This window comes from Dermacentor variabilis, chromosome 2, assembly GCF_050947875.1.
Source record: "Dermacentor variabilis isolate Ectoservices chromosome 2, ASM5094787v1, whole genome shotgun sequence".
Taxonomy (NCBI): Eukaryota; Metazoa; Arthropoda; class Arachnida; order Ixodida; family Ixodidae; genus Dermacentor; species Dermacentor variabilis.
In genome coordinates, this window is record NC_134569.1 from 166573246 (window position 1) to 166595337 (window position 22092).

Consider the following 22092-nt stretch of genomic DNA (forward strand, 5'->3'; position numbering starts at 1 on the left):
GAACAAGAAAGTTTCTGCATGCTGACATTTCGGTGCGATAAGTGAGTTCAATTATCTGCAGAGGCACTTACTGTGTCAGCATTGGCCCCTTAATAATGCTAGAGAAACCACGTCTCCCATGTGGAAAAACCTATTAATTCCCTTTGTCCGTATCTGATCTTGTAAAAAAAGAAAAGAAAACGGAAATGGCCCTATAGGGCCATTTACGCTAAATGCACCACACTAATATAGTAAAATCACTGACATGCTTATTAAGTTGGGAAAAAAGTAGGTGTCCACATAGAATGCACTGCGTTTTTAAGCATAGGCGGGCCGCTCATCAGGAAACGTATTGGCATTCTTCAGTGAAGTGGCAAATTTCGTTTAGCATACCCGGCGAGGCTTCTTTGGTAAGAATTGAAATGGCGCTGGCGTTCCCTTAGTTTACGTGCCTCTCAGGCTTGCCAGTTACGAGTAGTTCTGCTCTAGACAAAAGCTTCGCTGATTAGTACCTACTTCTGAACTTTTCAAACGTCTGGAATTGTACACTCATGTGTCCTTAGCCCTGTTTCTAAGCTGGTATCTTTCAGATTGATGCACCTATGCTAATTCTACTCATGGTGCCTGTCAAACGATGCCTAAATGCATGACAGCTCCGCGCCAGCAGTACAATGCGGAGTGCCCACTCCGTGTTAGCCTTAGTCTCCCAGAATTGCTTAGCGGGACACGGGTGCTGGTAACGTTGACGCTAATTATACGGCTCAGCGTCCAATTAACGGGCATATCTCTGCGACGCAGTGAGTACACTTAGGGCTGTAGTTCTCCCTGTTTAGTGACATTCCAGAGGAACCCTCAGGACCTCGTATGAAAAACCAACTTCTCAATTGTGAACCAACATTCTTGCATTCTGTAACGCTCACATAGCCACCGTGTGTTTCACATCCACAAAATCATATATGGTATTGTACTGGCACAGTACTAATATCCTATTGGTCTCTTCGCTATTTGAATTGAGGAAGTATGGAAATGATTAACACAAGAGGTGTATAGTATGTGTAGACGCTTAGCTTGTGATTGCGTTTTTTGTGCGCCATTTTACATACAATTTTTAATGGTTCCAGTTCCTTATGGCTGACTTAATTTCGCTCGGAAATGCTGTTGGGTAGACGCGTTAAATGGGCGGATTTTTCATTCGTAAGGGTGTCTATTTCATGCAGTTCTTTTAATCGGACTTGATGATGATTACTGAGCTTTGTTGTGAGCAGCAAACTTGGACACCTTCCTTGCCGGCGGCCTCCTCCGTCCAGGAAGCTATATGACATGGCCGCCTGTCTTGTCCTGTTACACAGCTGACACTGGTCATCAGGGCTGTGGTTGGCAAGCTCAGTTTCCCACTGCTCATCAAACTGTTTTTTATTGTTTCTACTTCTTCACTTTCTACAGATGGTGCTTTATTCAGTATGTTTAATCGCACAAATTAGAGAAAGTGCCGTTTATTGCTGTGTTTATTTTTCTTTCTGTGTCGGCTATCCAAGCAAACTGGCGAACGTTACTTTTAGTGCTGAAACGTTCTCATGTCACCTCATGGTATCATGGTTTGACAAATTAACAATATTTTATTGCATAAAAATTGAATTTTGCTGTTTTACGTGCCAAAACCACGTGTAAGAGTGTAAGACACACTGTGTTGGGCGAGTCAGGATTAATTTTGACTACCTGGGGTTCTTTAGCGAGCACGAAATCTAGGTACATGAGGTTTCTGGCATTTAGGCCCCATCTCAATGCAGCCGCAGAGGCCGAAATGAAACTGGCGACCTTGAGCTCAAAAGCGCAACGCCATGACCACTAACCTACTGAGGCGGGCATTACATTGTTTACAGAGATGCCAGCTACAAAGTTGTCCTCAACGTTTCCAAACGTATCCTAATTAACAAGTCAAACAAAAGACGAGACTCAGTGTGAAAGAAGTTCTCCAGATGCAGCTCAGGCCATCAGGCTGGTTAGTGTTGCGGCGGTGTGCATGTGCAACCTAACGCAACGAGTTTGGAATTTACGAGAGAAAAAAAAAACGCGCTAGCGATGAACGTGGTCGACGTAAGTACAGCCGACCGCTATGCCAAGGGCAATCGCTAAAGGTGCCTAAACTTGCAAAAAAATAATCAGTCGGTGAATTAATTTTAGTATTTTGACGTTCTTAGTATTCGAGAGTACTTGCCCTTTAAAACATTTCACTAGGTGAGGCCTTAGCTCTGCCAAAGGCAGACTAAACAGGAATATTGAGTCCAACCGCTTTAGGAAATTCCACATCCGTCATAAAGTTCGATTTTTAGCTGGCGAATGTGACAGGTCACTATTACAGCAGGTTTGGCCCCCCAAGTCGAACCCCCCCCCCCTCAAAAAAAAAAAAGAACGAAAGAAGCCTGGCGAAGCTACCGCACAGTTCTTGTACCAGCTTACCCTGACGTCAGGAATTTTTACAATGTCTTCTCGAGCGTTGGTGAATATTTCACAGTAAAGAACAATCAAATACTCTACCAAGCAAGTTTGCAGTACTTTATTTTCCATGACAAATGCAACCCAAGTGTCAGTCATCGCACTGTCGCACTAGTGATGTGGCATTCGGGAAAAAAATCAATGAAGGACACTTGGCTCTTCACTTTCTCCTTTAATAAGAAATAATCTTTTCCTATTCAATGAATGACTGCAGAGTTTGAACAGAATATAATTCCACTGATTTGTTATCGCTCTATAATGTATCTTAGCTCGAAAAAAAGAAAAGAAAACAGTTTACCATTCTGACCTACCCACTCCCACCGTACTGGAATGGCAGCTCACCCGAAGCGCAGCTTCTCTTTGTCTGATGAAACCATTAAGTGCCTCGTGTGCATTGTCCTCGGTACAACGTACACTCTTAAGGAAAATTACACCCTTTGGGGCGTGTCTTGCCACGCAACAATAATTGTCATCTGTCTTGCATGCGTTTCCTTTCTTTAACGCTGCGAGCCCGGTCCTCTCGGGTCACGAACGGCATGCGCATTATAACCATGACAGAGCATTCTCGACAGGAAAGTAACAAGCGCGCCGTTTTCAAGAAAGGAAACACAAGCAAGACTGATGACGATTATTGTTGTGCGGCACATATGCATCCCAAAGGGTGCACATTTGTTTAAGAATGCACAAGGCACCTCTCTTCCAGCTGATATGAACCGGCTAGACTCCCTATCATTATTTTAGTAAAATGTGCTAGGACCATGGCCACATCCCTCACTCCAGCAAAGAATTTTTCAAGCGCGACTGCAGTTCTTGAAGGGAACCAGCCTCAGTGGCCATTTGTAATCCTCCTGCGCATTCTTCCGCGTTCATGTAGCGTTCATTTTCTCCCTCTTTTGCTCTTTGTATGCACACTTCCTTTCACCCCAAGCTTACGGTGGCAAACCTAACGCTAATATCGCTAACTTCCCTACCTTTGCTCTCCTTGATTTCCCCTCTTTCTTTCTCTCTTTTACCACGACAGGGACCGCCTATGTGAAGTATAGAGCGACCATGTCACGTTTACTTTTCTGCAAAACTATCTTTTTCACTGGAGTTCACGCGAGCAATCCCTAAACTTCTATATTGCAGAAAGAAAACAACAGTTGATTGTCTGTTAACGCACCTATCTCATCTTTTTCCCCAGCAGTCTCAAACACAAACGTTTGCCCCTCACAATATTTTCATCAACGTAGTGCCAGGCAATATGAGGTATGCGTGCGACGTGCTCCGAATATTTAGAATTCTCACTCGTTAGACCTATCGGATTTGTGTAGAATGGTTCCTTTTGAGTCTTGCGCATGTGGATAAACAAATGCATTTTTGTTCCTTCGATATATGCTAGCTTGCTGCATTTGTTCCTTCGAACAAATGCTAGCTGACGCTAGCATTTGTTCCTGTACATTGCCGTCCACCAGTCCCATTGCGCGTAATAAATTTTTGATGAGCCGGAATCCGGAATGTTTTGTTTTCTTCTTTAAATATATAATTCCCGAGTTCCAATAAATATATTCATATATAATAGATCCACTAGGCTCTGACAAGGCATCTTCTTGGCAATTGCATTTCTCGGCATTTCTTTGATAACGGCACTGCAGGGCTAGTCGCCATTGAGGATTTGGATCAAAACCGATCTGATACCTTTGGTAAAGTTGTCTACTGAAAAGATGTGGCAGAACTCGCAACATTTACCTTATTTTTCGTTGAAGCTCACACTGGAAACGTTCCGATGTCTAGTTTCTGTGCAGACGATGGAACTCTTTAGTTCACTCGAAGCCAAGAGTTTGTCGGCCACATCGTGCCAGTACCTGCAAGACAAATGCAAGCTGGATTTTAGGGACTGGAACAAAAAAACGATGTCGCTTTCTGCAGTAATTTCAGTACTTTTAATATAATAGACGGTACACGACCTTATAAACACAACTACCATCCGCAAGTTCTACACGAAGATACATACATACATACATACATACATACATACATACATACATACATACATACATACATACATACATACATACATACATACATACATACATACATACATACATACATACATACATACATACATACATACATTATTTTGACTTATTTGTCTGTGCCATGGAGGAAGGAAAGCGTACGAGAGGCCCCAGCCAGCACGGACGTGTTGGAAAAGGTGTGGCGGGAATCACGTGATATATTTCGCAAAGCAGCACTGGAAACGGTACCCCAAACGTAAACGTTGTCATAGGAACTCCACTCCTGAAGCTTTCGCTGCTGCTCTGGGCCTCTGAAAGGTGAGGCAGGTTTCTCCGGCTGGTGTCTTTCTCGCAGCGGATTCTGTTCGCAAGACAACCTGACTTTGAAGCATGGTGTGTAAGATGCAAATTTGTGTTTAGAGTCTGTGAGTGCGTGTGTCAGTCAGCAACAGACAAACTCAAGTAATGACTCCGCGGGTCTTCGCCATCTTCTTCAACGTGCCACGCAAAAGCAGAGGCGCATGTCTGCTTCACTAAAACTGCTACAGAAGTTTCGTAGGCCTTGTTCTGACGCGCGTCGGCAGCACACACTACCGGTGACTCGTAGCAATGCAAGTTCCCAGCTCACACCTTGCTCTGGCGAGCTGATTCGAGGCGCAACGGGAGATAGCACACCAACACGGCTGCGTTTCCATCTTCAAAATACGTGACGCCAAGGCCTCTTCTGTTTTGTTTCTGACCTCCGTTGTCTGTACGAAGGCAGGAACAGAAGTAAAAGATCCCAGTCACTTGCATAGAGACACCCAAGTGCAGCCAACAGAAATTAACATCTCAGGGCATAGTTAGCTGGTATTTTTATTTACCTCTAAATTATTTATGCACATAGGGCACACAATGCCCTACCCTTGATATCCATACTTAAAGAAAGCGTCGTGCTGTGTGCTTAACATAGAGCAAGCGCATGGCATGTGACACGTCATGCTTCGTTGCTATTCGTGCCGCTGTGACTCGTAATTGAACAATGAATGTGTAGTTTGCTACGATCCGCTATTGAGATCCGTGAGACACAAGTATGTTAATGAAGAGCTGTATATATATATATATATATAAATATATAAATATATATATATATATATATATATATATATATATATATATATATATATATATATATATATATATATCGGTATAGTTGATAAACAATCTTGATTACATTGTTAGCTTTTTAGCTTTTGTTGCTCTAGTGTACACGGTGGATTGCGTAGTTTTTATGGTTTGTAATGTTTTTTTTTTGCATTGCATTTCTGTTTGCTGACATAATGTCTAAGCCAACTTTTCTTTTTTTTGCTTGTGTATTGTTTGTGTATTGTGTATCAGTGCCTGTGCCTTCTGCTGCTGCCCTCAAACCGGGTTTAAGGCCCGTCAAGTTGCTGCGAGCAACTTTTCCTTAAATCCCCCATAAATTGTGTGTTTATGGAAATTAAGGTATATTGTATATACATTTTGACTTATTGGGAGATTACCTGACATTAATCGCTGTAATCGATATTGCGTGACAACTGGCACAATGATCCAGAAGTACATGTTTCTGGGCTAGTCGGTTCATATTGCTGAGTAGACCATAAATATGATCGTTTGGCGCAAACAAGGAAGGACGGAGGAAACAAGGGGAGTATTAATATGGGCCGTTTTAATATCACCAGTTATAACCTACTAAAAGTTCTGCCTGAAGCATTACGTGTAAACAAACCTACAAAGTATGTTAAAGCAATGTGATGAGCGGAACGTGCACATCTCCTCTTTCAGCAATAATAATTGCCTCTTCGGCGTTGCTTGTTGCAGTATTGGAAATGAATTTGAATGTTTACGGGCATCATGAACAGGACGTGGTTTCTACGCATGGTGGTGCTGTGGGTTGTAAACTATCTCAGAAACACTAAAAATATAAGTAATGGGAAAGGTATTAGTGCAGTGGGATCAACGCAGAAATGCGACACAACCACTGCAACCCGTTAATGAGTTTCACGGGCACGCTAGCGAAAAGCAACACCTCGCACATCCGAATAATTGCGAAGTAAGAACAATCCGCAAACGCAAAATTTAAATATATTTTTTCTGGCTGTTTCCAACGACGCCGAGGCAACATAGGCGAACGAGCAACGCGTGACGTCAATACTTTGGCGACGTTTAAAAAGCTACGCAACCGCTCAAATGCTTTACTAGAGAAAGCTAAAAAGGAATATTATGAGAACCTTTTCCAGACAGGATCGAATTGCCCACCTGATCGTATGCGGAAAATAATTAATTCCGTACTGGGCACAAGTTCAGTGACCAATGAAGTACAAGAAATTGTCATTAATAACAAATCACTCTCAGGGACGGCTCTGTCAGAACATTTTAGCGAATATTATGCATCAGCAACAATCAGCCATGCTCCTCCCACAGACATGTCGTACAGACTGGAACGAAATGTTCGGGAACCGGCATTTTTTCCCCCCACAGATTCTTCCGAAGTATATAACACCTTCACTGGATTAAAAAACAGTAAAGTGACTGATATCGATAATATCCAGATAACACCCGTAAAATATGTGATGGACATTATCTGCCCATTGTTGGTCCATACCTTCAACCTAGCGATTGGTTCAGGGACGTTTCCTGCTAAAATGAAACGAGCCAAAGTGTCTGTCATATTCAAAGGGGGGGGGGGGAAGAAACAACATCGGAAACTACCGACCAATATCTGTTTTGCCTATATTTTCCAAGGGCCTTGAAAAGATAATTTTATGCCGACTACATAGTTTTTTTTTAAAGCACGAAATTATGTCTGAATGCCAGCACGGTTTCACAAAGGGTAAGTCGACTGAGTCTGCACTCCTGGTAAGGAAAGAAATAATTCTCAAAAACATTGAAGCAGGAAAGTTAACTCTTGGAATCTTCATTGATTACAGCAAAGCATTTGATTCACTCTATCATGACACACTTTTAAGAAAACTAGAAGAACATGGCATACGAGGTGTCGTTCACTCACTTTTGCAGTCGTATCTCTCCTATCGACAGCAGTGTGTAGTTATAGATGGTTCTACGTCATCATTTCGCCCATTACTGAGTGGCGTACCTCAGGGAAGCATTTTGGGTCCCTTCTTATTTAATGTATATGTGAATGACTTACCTTCTATTGATAAGTGTACAGATTTTGTTTTATACGCAGACGACACTAGCCTCTTCGTTTCTGCTGATAACGAGCCAGACTTGTTTTTACACGCCAATAATGTTCTGTCCAAAGTGTTCGAGTGGTCCTTATGTAACAGCCTACAAATCAATATAAAAAAATCAAAGGCCGTTGTTTTTGCTGCAAAGAACAGATCTGTGACATGTGTCGATTTAAACATAGGTTCCCACTCGCTTGATGTAGTACAGGAACACAAAATTTTGGGTGTTGTATTTTCCAGCCACATGATGTGGAACTCGCACATAAACCTTTTTGCAAAGAAATTGTCTGCTGCTTTATCTGTGTTATTTAGATGCCGTCATATGTTCCCACCTCATGTAATGTTCCAGCTTTATCATTCCCTTTTTCGGTCACATATAAACTATTGCACCTTAGTATGGGCTACTACTACACAACGTAACATTAACAGGCTGTTGCTGCTCGAAAAGAAAGCTATTCGTTGTATTCACAATGTTCACTATTTACATCCTACAAAACCGTTATTTCAAGAAAGCAGAATAATTAACGTCAAAGATCTTTACACATACCGTCCTCTACACCAATTACAATTTGCAGATAAAAAAACCATACAATTCCTAAAATATGTGTCAGCCCTCGTATAACGACCAAGCACCCGTGTAACACGAGGATCGGAAAAGTGGATGATAAGGCACCATCGAACAAATTACTTTATGCAAACCCTGACATACAACGTACCCGCGTAATTAAATCAACTGCAGAAGTGCGTAAATGGATATCACGCATGCTATTGCGCGATATCTTTGTCTTTGATAAATTTCACCTAACTGTTTGAAATTTGTAAATTAGCTGGTTTCCTATTCAGAATGTATTCATCACATGTATATTCATTTCATTTCTTGTAAGTTGCACGTGAACATTCTTGTTTGAAATTGTTTGGCTGTTTGAAATTTGTAAATTAGTTGGTTTCCATATCTGTTCAGAATGTACTATCACATGTATATTCATTTCATTCCTTCTAAGTTGCACGTGCACATTCTTTACAGTTGCTTAACTTCCTTTTTATTATTGCTTTTAATAATGTTCATTTTTCAAAGTGTAACAGTACATATTCCCCTGGCGCTAATGTTATTCACCCGAATTTCAGTGCGCTCGTACCGATTATGCATGTATGAAGATCAATTCATGCCCAGGGAAGTGGATTTATACCACGTGTTGTATTAATGAAGCTACTTTCGAAAGCTTATTGTTTGTACTGCGGATGTGTGTGATGCCGATGTTGCCTGGTGGTGGCCCTCTGGCCTCGTCAAGCTGTATGTTTACAGCTTTCTTGCCAGGGTGGCCTTCAACACTGTACTTTGTACATGTTGTAAATAAACTTGACTTGACTTGACTTGACTTAGTGGCATGCTCTGACCAGCTAACAAGACAAAAACTGACGTCCCCAAGGTCGCAGATGAATATTCCACAGAGTATTTTTATATGACAGCCTGTATATCTAGAGCATGTGCTGACAAAGCAGTGCTTTTTCTTTGAAGCTAAATTCAATTTAATCATCAATGCGTACAGTAAATACATTCAACGCAGAAAATACGGCTGCACAGTACGATGCATGTTATCATCCTTGAATTTGCATGGCTAAATATCCGGTGACATATTAAAAAATAAAATTGTACTGACATTACTACGCACCAAAGAAGCAGTGTCACTCTTAGGTGTCAGGGCGTGAAAGCAACACAGTTAATGAAATTATGGGGTTTTACGTGCGAAAACTACGATTTGATTATGAGGCGCGCCGTAGCGGAGGACTCCGAAATCTGGACCACCTGGGGTTCTTTCACGTGCGCTTAAATCTAAGTACACGGGTGTTTTCCCATTTCCGCCCCATAGAAATGCGGCCGCCGTGGCCGGGATTCCATCCCGCGACCTCGTGCTTAGCAGCCGAACACCATGGCCGCTAAGCAGCCACGACGGGTAAAGCAACACAGCTGTAACCGCGCTACCACTTCCGCTGTTTCATTGAGTTCCATTCCTGTGAGGAGAAGCTGACATTGGCGTAATAGGATATGGTCGCCACGGACCATGCCCACACACATATTATGGTTCAAGCTTCAACGCACTTCGATCCGCGTGGAGGCATTTTCTGCAGTGTTCGCTTCTGATGAAAAAAATTCCGTTACGGTTATGCCCGTTAAAGCACGAGGAATCTTAATACGAATGCTGCTGTATTCCAGTTTTTCTTATTTATATTGTTTATTGTTCACAAGGACGCCAGTGTAGCACATTCGCAGTGGTTCTCGGGTATATAGGCGCTGAAGTAAAATGTAAAATACCCTAAAGAATCGCTTATGCTGCAGACCTATAAAATACTCCAAATTTACTCGAGCGTGAAAGCGATACATAAATGCTGTCGCTTTACGTCGTCGCTGGCAGCCGTTCACGGTCACCTTATTATAGTAAGATATAAAACAACAATATTGCAGTAGTAGCGCGTGTATTCGGAGTAAACAAGTCATGCGAGTAGGTACTAAAAAAGTTCTCAGGGGTTTCAATATTCCCGCTCGAATGGCTACACTCCATTCCTGCAAAACTGGTTTTGTTGACGGACGCTGTGTGAGGTGAATTGGTCAAATTGAGAAATTTTACGGCGTTCCTTATTTATTCTGATGCTACGTACTGAGTAGCATTATCGAAGACACGCGGTATCTGCGAGTACAGCTCAGCAGACGTTCTAAGCAATTGGATATTTTCTTGTGTCCTTCTGTCCTGCGATGATTATGAACAGTAATGACTCGCGTATTAAACGCGCTCCAGCGTATAATTTGACACTTGGAAGTGGATTTGGTAAGAATAGCGAATTAATATTCCAACGCCATTCATTCTGCACCAAACCATTGCGCCTTTGTTAAGCGTGGTTGAAGATACAAAACACAACTTGTACGTGTGCCATAAAATGGCGCCATGAGAAAGCAAGCCTCAAAGGCCGAGGTATATATAAACAGATTGGCTTCTGCATTATTCTTTCTCCTAATGCACCCATTAGGAGCAGAAATGACTATCAATTTTTCTGAACATTAATTTTGGTCGCCCTTGTTTAGGTGCCTTCATTTTAAGCACGAAAGCTTGAACGTGGACAAGACGCGCGACCAAGACTAAGAACTCGATGCAAATGAAGCCAATTTTACTTCATGCTAGTGTTTCGTCCCAGTAACATAACAATAGAAAGAATGAGGCCGCACGCAATGCCGCAGTCTGAACTTTCGATTCCATCAGGGTCGAGCACGCTAGGAGGAACACGCTCTTCGAGATTTAAAGGAAGGAATATTTCTCGATGCGAAAAAAAGAGCATTGTGCACGCATTACCTCGATAGAAATTCTGCAATGCTTGGTATCCTGAGTCTGCATATTTTGCTTTACTTCCACGATGTATATGTCGATATTAGAACGCTGATCAAGATTACATTTGACGTAGTCACTATTATAGAGCAAGCGGCCCTTTGTCATTGCGGATTGCATTCTTCTTAACTATTACAGTATGTGTACCTAAGCAATGTATTTAGGGTAATCGTTCAAGGACCTCTGGAGTGCCCTGATTTTAAGGAGCCCGTAAATATAATGGTTTCTGAAAGCAGACGTAAACTTCATCGTTCGCGTCAAATGTAAATCTGTCGAAAGACATGCCACAGCTGTTGTGCTCTCTCGAAGAGAAATTGTTGCGGCTGTTTTCTGTTTAAAGTTAGTTAGCGTGGCGAGCGAAAAGTGCGATTACTTGGTCCTCCGTGTGAAAGCTTTCTGAGAACAATGTATGCCGGTGGAATTTGCGTAGAGTTAGGTTCTTCTTGAATTTCTTGCATTACAAGTAGACATGAAGATTGCAGGCATGCATCCAGTGACACAACAACTTCACCGAATTCACTTTCCACGATATCAAAGTTTTCGCCGCAGCTGATCGCATGAAGTTCATGCATCAAGTAATTTCTATCTGTTACCAGCAAAGCTCTGACTTGCGCATGTTGTGGCCCTGTGGTCGAGCTCGGACTCTTTTGCTGTCAGAGTAAATCTGAACTGAATTTTACGATTACCTGCAATATTTGCGCAATAACCTCCAGCACAACCTCTATGATGTGCACGTCGTTTAATTGATTGTTTTTTTTTTGCTAATGAAGATACGTCTCACATATGGATATAGTGATATTGGAATCATTCACTCCTAGGGTGTCGTAATGTTTTACAACCTCTAGGCCACAGACAATATGTGTTTGTCTTACACGATTGTAATGATAAGGTTTAGTAAGAGCAGTCGCCATCCAACGGTTATAGCCAACATGTAAAAAGCGATGGTGGCTGGCTCCTGAGAGACACTTTTTTAAAAAAACTCTGCGCGCTTTACATCTGATTTTATCCCGCAGTGTATCGTCGATGAATTTAACGCAACAACTTAACTATTAGAGAAAGTATTCTAACTATTTTGACTAAGCATTCAGCAATACGGAACACCCCAATATGACAGCCCGATGACTCCTCTAAGCAACGCTGAGTTATTCTTGAAAAATTGACTCCATGTGTGGCAGCCTCGTCATATTGTAGCACGGTTATGTGTTTATTAATCACCAACAATACTGTTGCTCCTAACGCAGCACAACTAAACCAGCAGAGCGGAATGTGTGGCTGGAACTTGCGTAATGAGGTTCCATAGGTAGAACCATACAATAATTCTACTCAGTGAGCGCTTCTTTAAACGGTTACCAACGAGAGTATAGCACTTGAAGTCTTAGCTGAACAGTTTACTAACGAAACGTTTACGGTGGCTAAACGTTATTTTTAGAACAGTCCTGTAATGCTATTTATCGATACTTCCCAGAAGGAGCCATTACACCAGTCCTCTTCCGCTAAAGTAAAAACATCACATTCCTACAACCTAGCCCACGTGTAAGATTAGCTAAAAGCGCAAACAGGAACGTTGTTTCCTGTTTTATTCTTTGTAATTTAACCGCTGTACAATATCCGCGAGGATTGTTGCTTTGAAAAAAAAAAACGCGTCCGGTCTCCCTGTTTATAGAATGCTTTCACTATTTCTTGAGGCTGGGAATGTCCTTCCTGAACGCGCCATTGCAGTCCAGCAATCCTGATCGCTCCGCCCATAGGCAACTTTTTTGTACTTTTGCTACGGAGGCTCTTATTGTTCAAATTGCACTGCAGCTTCACTGCACAAGAACACCTGGCACTCCAGCATTGCCTGTTGTGAACAACAGGCAATGCTGGAGAGTGAACAATGAGAGTGGAGAATGAACAAAAGAGAGTGAAAAAGGACACAGCAAGAAAAAAAATGATTAATCATGTGGAAGGCTGAGAGCTCGCCATGAGCCGCGATACTCCATTGTGCTACTTTGCACAGGGGGAGCCTGTAGGATAGCATTAGTACGGGCCATTAATTATGTATAGTGCTACACCACAGCAGCCCTTTAGATGTTAAATTGCAGATAATCAACGTGTACCCCCTCTCGGCGCCATATTTGTTTCGGTCTTGCTAGATGACCCTGTGAAACCATTATAGATGTTTGTAGAATATGATTAAGCAACGTAATATTAGGTTTAAACTTCCTTTCCTTTTCTCTCCCTGAACTCCCTTCTTTGGGTAACACACAGCTTTAATGCCCTTGTATTTCTCTTGCTTACAACACCCTGCACAACACTAACGTTGCTCAAGAACGTACGTGCAATTCAAATGTGCATGATATACGTGCTTTAAACATGACTTCCGTTTTCTATAATATTTTCTATCGTGTGCTGCATTGTAGTCAGCTGTAATCTCGAAATTCCATCCCGTGTCATTGCTGTGGTATGTCGGTTCACCATGATATTTTTTTCTTACGGGAAGCGTGAGTCCCGGTCAGCTGGTAGAGCGCCTTCTGCCCCTTATCCTCAGTTTCTATCTAGTGAACCTAAATAAGCTTACTATTAAGATTATTAGGATTAAGATTGGCATTTCCGCAAGATGAAAACCTCCCCGTGCTGAGAAGCAGCAGGAAGACAGATATCCGGTCGGCTGTGAGCCACAGCCGAAACATGAAACAAGTAACGTTAAATTAGTATATAAAGGGGTCTTTCATTTGTGTACGCTGTGATAGCAAATAACACGTCCATTAGGCGCCTGGTTGAGTGAAAACAGAGTCAACGCCCCTTTGTATCCGTACAAAACGCGCATCCGGAAGATATGTTCTTCACAGCAATCGTGCTGCAAATTTTGCGTCTGCTCTGTCTTTCTTTTTTCCTTCGCTATCGGATAATTTCGAATATGTGTACATATGTGCAGACATTAGGCACTATGAATACCAAAGGATTACGTAAAACCCCCTGTTGTAGAGTAGTGTCAAGAATAACAGGCCTTCTGCTTTTTTTAGGCAACTTCAAGTAATGTTCCTTCATTGCTCAACATCCCTTTGTATTTTCAATGCCACAAATGTCGTGTGTTCGACAGCGCTTGGCATCGAGATTAGGTGCACCTAACTCGTAGAGCGCTTGAAGTGCACAGAATCTGGACAGTGCTATTGTTCTGAAAAGAAAAAAAAATCTTGCGGCAGCCAGCAGCAGCTTCCCGCTTTCTTTGTGACTACCCACCAACGGAGTGAATTTCGGTTTTCTCAGGTGTTTATCAAAGCCTAAACCATATTTTTCGGTGTCATGAAGGTACAATACGTACCACTTGGTGCGTGTGTTTCCTTCTGTGATTATAGTTATCGGTGACTTTGAATCAGCAAAGAAATGCTTACGTTGGCGGACATTAAAATTCAGTCGCTATTTTTTTTAAGTAAGCAGCACAGGCAGCAACAGAAGACCGCGGTCGGTGCGCAACACAGATACACAATAGCAACAAAACAACATTCGTGCTGGCGTGCTTTCTGAATCACATAACATGACTTAACGATCAAGTCATTCGGTCTTCAAGTGCTTAGATAAACATCCAGCAGGTAGTCCGCCATGCCTTGCACTTGGTTTGTTGCTATTACCACGAGAATGTCACGAAGCCTATGAAGCGCTACTGAAGCGTATTGAAGCAGCACAGTGTAGTGAAGTACTCAGGTTATGTGGCGTTCATTGACATGTTCATTGCCCTGTGTAGCAAATAGCTCAACGCATTACCCGCTCCGAAAGCGCAAGTTTGGCATACGCAGGTATGATTCACCGTTTCTTTCAACAAGATTTTCATTTTCATTAGAATGAACTGCCGCAATGTCATCATCATCATCAGCAGCAGCAGCAGCCTATTTTATGTCCACTGCAGGACAAAGCCCTCGCCCTGCAATCTTCACTTAACCCTGTCGTGCTCCAACCGATTCTAACTAGCAATGTACGCAGTCAAAAACGAAAACAAAAAAGTGCACTACTGGGTTGTGTAGTTTCGCAAGACGAAGCCGCAAACTAGCACAGATTCGTCGTCAATGCCTTCATTTCGGTTTACCATAATGTAGTATTTGCTTTTTGCGGATAACACGCAACATTGTCAGTAAGTGCCAACCACTTGTGAACATAAAATAATTGCATAAACGGGTCACTCGTAACGTACTCATGCAGACATTTGGCAACACATTTTTTTGATAGTTGCCTTTCGTATAGTGTGTGGAAGGGAGACCCCATGTGAAAAATTTGCGCTAGATCTTTGAAGCGATTTATCTTCAAACATGTGGCCTCGCGATGTGTTGACCGCGTAATTCAACCGCGGTACTGGGTCAGCCTGCGCGGAGCTGCTTCATGCATCGTTTTCAGCGTTAAGCTAAAGCTACTTTTGTGCAAAGAAAAGAACTAACGGGTATAATGTCCGCGCGGACGGATACGCTGTCATCTGATCAAAGATACCTGTGATGATATTGTGCCCGTGTTGAGTGGAACGTCTGGTGTTTTCTTTTTATTTTCTTTCTGCGTGGAAACCTATCTTTAGCTACCCCTAGTTCTATCGGATTATGGATATCTGATAACGGTTGAATACACTCCTGATTTCTTTTGGTAAGTTTCTTATGAGCATCAAGGTTTAGCAACACCAGCCATATATCAGAACCATGTAAGGACTGCCGTTCTTAGGCTAAGGACTCTAGGAGAAAAAAAATTTAAAGCTGTACAGGTTAACACAACTCTATGCAAGACCGAGTTGAGGATATTATAGGCAAACGCGTTTTCTCCTCCTTTATGTGAATTCACACATTTCTACGGCTCAGTATCAAGCCATCTTCTGACCATTCGTTCAAAGTGAAAGGTTAAAACACTAGCCGTAGCTAGTGTTTTAACCTTTTTAACCGAACCCACAACCTTCGCATCGCACGTTAAATGCGAAGGTTGTGGGTTCGGTTCCCACCTGCGGCAAGTTGTTTCTTCATCCACTTTAACTTTCATTAATTTATCGTTTCTTTATTTAATTTAATAAGCGCAAGTATTTTCCCCTATGTTGTCAGTGGTGTCAGTGTTTGTTGGCTTCTTATGATATGGCTAATAAAAACAGGGCCCCTCGGTCAACCCCCTTTCTTCTCGTTTATTACATAACGAGGGTCCCGAATACAGCTACATTGATGCCTTCAGGGAGCATATGTGGGTTTATTGACCAGCTGCCTTCACCCAAAAAGATCACGTTCTAGGACGTTTCAAAAAGGACGTTTCACGTCTGCGGTCAAGGTCAGCGAGTGGTGGCGCTAGCTAACACTCCCAGGGTTCTTCAAGGACACATAAATACCCCAGAAAGTGGATGGGGAAACAGATGGGGAAAAGTGGGTAGCTCAATTGGTAGAGCATCGCACGCGAAATGCGAAGGTTGTGGGTTCGGTTCCCACCTGCGGCAAGTTGTTTCTTCATCCACTTTAACTTTAAATAATTTATCGTTTCTTTATTTCATTTAATAAGCCCAAGTAATTTCCCCTATGTTGTCCTTGGTGTCATTGTTTGTTGGCTTCTTATGACATAGCCGTAGCTCAGAAATACAAGTAGACAATACACCGACACAAGAAGACCCCAATATACAGAGATGCACGAGAGAACTCGGATTTCAGACTCCCTGGAATGAGACTGCATACGTCTCAATTCCACACGTCAACAAGTTCCTCACGTGGGGATCAGACGTTATGAGGGAGGGTCCGAACTGGTGAATCGTTCTACTGGACGCGTACCCGAGGCGTCTAAGGTGCCAGGTTCATCTGCAGCTACGCTGAAAAGACCGCCGGCTTTCTCTATCGGCAATATGTTTGCCTTTCTGTCTTGTTCCTTTAGGTCCACACAGCCTATACGAATTTGTTGCAATAGCGGCTACAATATAGGCGGGTAAAAATTCATGTATTCGATAGCGAGAACTGGTCTGTGCATCGCTGTTGCGGGTTAAAAACTTAATATTTTTGTACCGTTTTGAACGTTGATAGTTTTGTTAATCGTTGAATTATAAAGGGGTCTGTGGTAATGTTCCTCGCTACAATTTCAAATTTTGAACAAGGTTGTAACAATCAAATAATCACTCCTCTAGAAGCCGGTTGTTCTTATTTCGTTGATGCACATTATCCACTTCAATTCAGCAGCTATCATCACTTCACTTTACCTACTGTCAAAGCACTTTTGCTATTTCAAGCGCTAAGAACAGTCTCTACGGAAAGTAATGAAAAACAAATTACGAGTCTGCATTTGAATGAAAAATACGTTTAGTGAATAGATCATTATTTCAAAGCTTTCATCATGTCTTCCTTGCAAGACTAAACCTCGACATTCACAGAGAGACTGCCGTACAATCCAGCTACAAATTCCGTTAATATTATTTTATTCTCGATTTCTCGCCCCCGCAATTTGACAGTGCGGATTTGTTTACAAAAATTAATCATACTGAATAATACCGAATACCGGAAGGAAGGAAACTGATTTTGTGAATATAAAAAATTCTGTCACGAGAATTTATTTGCAACAATACAAAAATGTGAGAGTGTAGATATGCATAAGAAGAGAGATTATCCCATGCGCGCATAATTTTTCTCGGAATATACTAGAAGTTAGTTAGCTGGAAGCTAATGTGGAGAGTGTGAAAGCATGTCGATTCATGTTATACCATTTTATATCTACTTAGGCTAAGGCGCTATAGGACATAAAAATTACTTGAGCGAAACACTGACGTACAGACGTGGAATAAGTGAAATAGAAGCAAAGAGTGGCAGCCGTAATGTCGTGAATAAGAATGCGGTTGGGAAAAAAAGGTAAAATTTAAACGCACGCAAATAATCAGCACTTCAGGACTAGGTTGCAAAAAAATAAAAACAATGCTAATTCCGTAAAAGACATAAAGGTCTCGCTACACTGTCTGGACAAGGCTTCGGTCTGAAAACCGTCCTTAATGCGATCACATGATTTCTCGTCACCCTTAAGGATACGTGCAATCGTCGCCTTCGCTACGCAAAAAGCGGACACGTTAAGGGGCCCCTCCGCGAGCCCCACAGAAAATTTTGGTTATAAGCTGGAAGTTGTTACGGGTAGTCCAGAGAGCGTTCTGCTGCAAAAATGTTTCAAATTGGCTCAATAATGCCCCAGAAAGAAATATTTCAGGTGGCGAGCTCCACTGCATAGAGAGACACCATCCGCACTTGCCCCGTCTAGCCTCCGCAAGCGAAATTCATTCCCTGCGTTCCCTACCGAACCTAAAGGATCGCGTGACGCATGCGCCACGGACCCCGCCTTCATTTTTTGTCCTCGTTTTCTTCTTTTTTCTTTTTTTTTTGCGGCGCTGCGCACTTCCGCTGACGGCGTTGCGCACGAGCTGTTGTGGCTTACTCGTTTCGCACAGCGCACGATTTAGTGCGCAGTGCGCAAGGCCACAAGAATAGCGGTACACTAGAGTGCTACAGAAATACTGAGGCAGTACACGCCGATCACAGAGCACGGTCATGCGCTGGAACACGGTAGAAAATGCTCTAGTTTCGGTACCTGTGCACGTAACTGCACGTCCGTGGGAACAAGCAGACGAAGCTGAAGTACATCTCTCTTGCTTCGGTGCGACGTAAAACAAAAAACACGCGGACATTCCGTCTGTGTGTTTTATTGTTTACTTAAACTTTAATTCATCAATTCAAGCAGCAGATCACACAAGTACCAGATGGTGCTTTGAATAATTCTCAAGGTCACGTGTCACCACGAGCGATGTCACACTGCGGACACGAGTACGTAGGCGCAGGGAGACGAGTACGTCACCGTCCGGCTTAGAGCACGGTCGCCGGAGGGAAAGGGAAAACGGCGTTCGGTTTGAAATTTCACACCTTTCCGCGGCGCGTAGCGGTGTAATTCGTTGCAAACACGATCGTTAGCGCGCATTGTGCGCTCTGCGCTCGTCAGCAAATAATGGCCAGAGCTGGTGAGGGGCCCTTAAACAGGACTCGTGAGCTGTCACCATCCGATTCACCAAGTTCACTGAAGTAATAAAGAAATAATTACTGTGATTCGCACTGACGTGACTTTAAGACGCAAATCGAGTGCTCTCTCTCAATTGAACCGTGAATTGGGCATTCTTGCCCGAAAGGCGAAGTATATAAAGCGATAGCAAGGTTTAGCCACGGTGGGCTTTGCGTCGTGCTATAACTTTAAGGCGTTTCGCAACGTTTGCATGGTGGGGAGCGCCGCCACTCGTGTCACAGGCATGGCACATGAGTGGCGTACAAGATGCGAAGGGCTGTCAACTACCGAAGCCGGTGTTCTTGTAACCTAATTTAAAAATAATTCCCCTACATTTTCCTATATCTTTGCGGAATGCCGTTGTAAATCAGCTTTCAAAAGCATTTCTGCAAACATATATGTTTGTTTGTATGGTCAGAAAAGACTACAAAATTTTCCAGTTTAAGTTTATTGCTGAGCTCGTTTAAAAATATTTAAGGAAATAAGTAACTGCATTCAAGCAGAAATGACGTCGCAATCGAAGTCGTTATGCTATCAAGAATGTATAAAGCTTGGTAAACTAAAAAATTTTGTCATACACACACAGCCCCCGCGGGCAGGGATACAGTCTCGTGAGTCAGCCGTAAAATATCATGGCGAGCATGATATTGAGAGTCTACGCAACTTTGGTAACGAACCACGACTGCAGGGCTCAATGCAAAGTTTCGCGTCGAGTAAGCGGCATTGTAGTTCAATAGAAATTTTACGAGCCGCCCGTAATGCTAGTCACTAGTTATTCTAGGCTAACACACATAAAACATTTGCTGACTAGAAAAAATGGCATTATTTCAATGAGCATTTTCTCCCGAACATGAAGCTCTATCATGCTTCGTCATCATCAGGCATGCTTTACACTGGCTCTCTTCTTGCAAATAAATATCATTACCGATTTCTAACGACAAATATTTATTTTTGTGTGGGTTAGCATAGGACCACTTCTATTCAACGCGCTCTTAGACTACTGGAAAGCACTCGGAAAACATCACTTTATCAGGGTAAGAATAAAAATAGAGTGTTATAAAAACAGAACTCACGGGGAAGTCTGTGAACATTTTATTGCACGTCTCTCCTTTTTTCTTTTTGTGTGTTTGGTACGCCAGGTACTCATTCGTTCAAGTACCAGCAAATCTAAACTTCTCAACTTTCTGGATTTAGTTTTAAATACGGATGACCCGCTTGCAGGACAAATATTGAAAGCGGTTATCCAAGGAAAGGCTGTCGCGTGTATTTTGTTAGGCGGTAGCACTAATTCTGATCGCTAGACGAGCCCAGCCTGTAAAATGCGGTCGCAACGTTTATGGCGGGAGCACACACTGCAAAGATCACACTGAGCTGACTAACATGCAAGGGTGAGCTATGTCATGACGGATGTAATCAAGTTGAGTTAAAGATATGTTGCGAAGGTCAGCACTGCCGCAGAAGACTACGTAACATTGTTATTGCGCACCAATTTTGTCCGCCCTAGTATCAGACGTTCCACACCGCATTTTGTGGCAGTGCCGCCAAAGCAGTGCGTGGGTTAACGCTCCGCAGCGACCACCTGGTTTCCTGACAATGGCGCCAAACTTCTTTCGTGAGATGAATAACGCGCTGGGCAGCAACAAAATTGGAATGTCTGTCGCCAAACACCGAGCACGCAGGACGCGCTGAGCAGGCAGACGCAGCATTAGAGCGCAGACACAGTACACAAGGCCAAACGTCGCAGTTCAATGTCAAAAAAAAAAGGAGGCGACAAATCATTACGAGTGTGTCGCGACCTCGGAACAGCCATGACGCCGCACCAACGTCGCACGCGCACGTGTACATATAACTGATGGCTACCAGACGGCACCAGGAGCAATCCGCACCGAGATAACGAAAGCGACTGCCATCGATTTCGCAGGGAATAGTGTCCTGGGACATTGCGTATAGGCTGTGCTATCAAACCACCGGCGCAAATTTCAAAAACTCCAGCACAACAGGTCGGCCTGCAGCGTCAAGTCGCCTTCACGCAGAGAGCGCGAGCGCAGCGCGGTAGTCGAGTTCCTCGGCTGATGTCAACGCGAAAGAGCACCACTCAAGGGCCTTGGGGCTAATAAAAAACCTAGCCTTAGGCGATCCTGCAGTGTTGCAGAGGTTTTTTTAGAGGGAAACAAAAGAAAACTAAGAACCGCATCGCCAGGCGAACTCGTTTGAATGAGAAGTGACATGGAGCATATCCATTACCTCATAGATGCTAAACCATCAAAAGTATATTAAACAAGGATTCTAAAGCTTTGTAACTGAAAATAGCCATCGCGATGGCTTGGTGCCGCCAGAGCTTGAGCAAGCATTAGTGGTTCTGTGCAAGTCAAAATTATTTATAGAGAGGAGTTGTCTATACTGAAACACCGACCGTTGCCGGGGCGAATGCAACCGCTAACATTCTACGCTGCATAGGGAGTTAGAAGGGGAATAATCTATTCCATAGGAGATTGAAAAAGAGGAAAGAAAAAGGTGAGCACAAAAATAAAAATAAAATCACCTAGTAAACTTTGTAACGGTATTTGCGAGTAGGACTATGGCGAGAAATTCAGGCCTTTCTGTCATGGAATGAACCTCGGTTAAGGCTTCCCGAGAATACCACTTTCTTAGAAGTATGCGAGCAGTAAATTCAAGGCACTGTGCCGTTCCGAATCGCAGGGCATAGGACCTAAGATATCACCCAACTTTATATGAGCCGGACGAATCATGCACGTTTGGCGCGCAAGACAATATCTCTCGTGGTGCTACGCGGGGCATTGAAGTAACATGCGTACTTTTGTCTTTAAACTGCCGATCTAACGAGAGTAGGAATCGGTGGTACGCTCGATGCAACACAGTTCGATGATAGTGAATGCTATGTTGAGTCGAAGCCAATGATACAATGTATCTGACTCGCGAGAAAGTAGCCGTGACATTGTTGATCTTATTCCAGGGTCAAGAAATCGCAGGAAATGATCTTGGTAAAGCCACAGATTTCAGAGGAAATCCGTTTCT

General features: G+C 42.9%; 1 protein-coding gene across 2 annotated transcripts in view; it reads right to left on the minus strand.

Annotated features, from left to right (window-relative positions):
• The window catches only part of LOC142572924 (diuretic hormone receptor-like), a 193300-nt gene that overhangs the window by 68237 nt on the left and 102971 nt on the right, over positions 1–22092 (minus strand). Inside the window, exon 2 of one of the 2 annotated variants that reach the window (XM_075682380.1) lies at positions 4201–4316. The gene's annotated coding sequence lies outside the window, so the exon portion shown is untranslated. Of the gene's footprint in view, positions 1–71; positions 157–4200; positions 4317–22092 lie in introns of those variants that run through there. The other variant, XM_075682381.1, reaches the window with a different exon arrangement.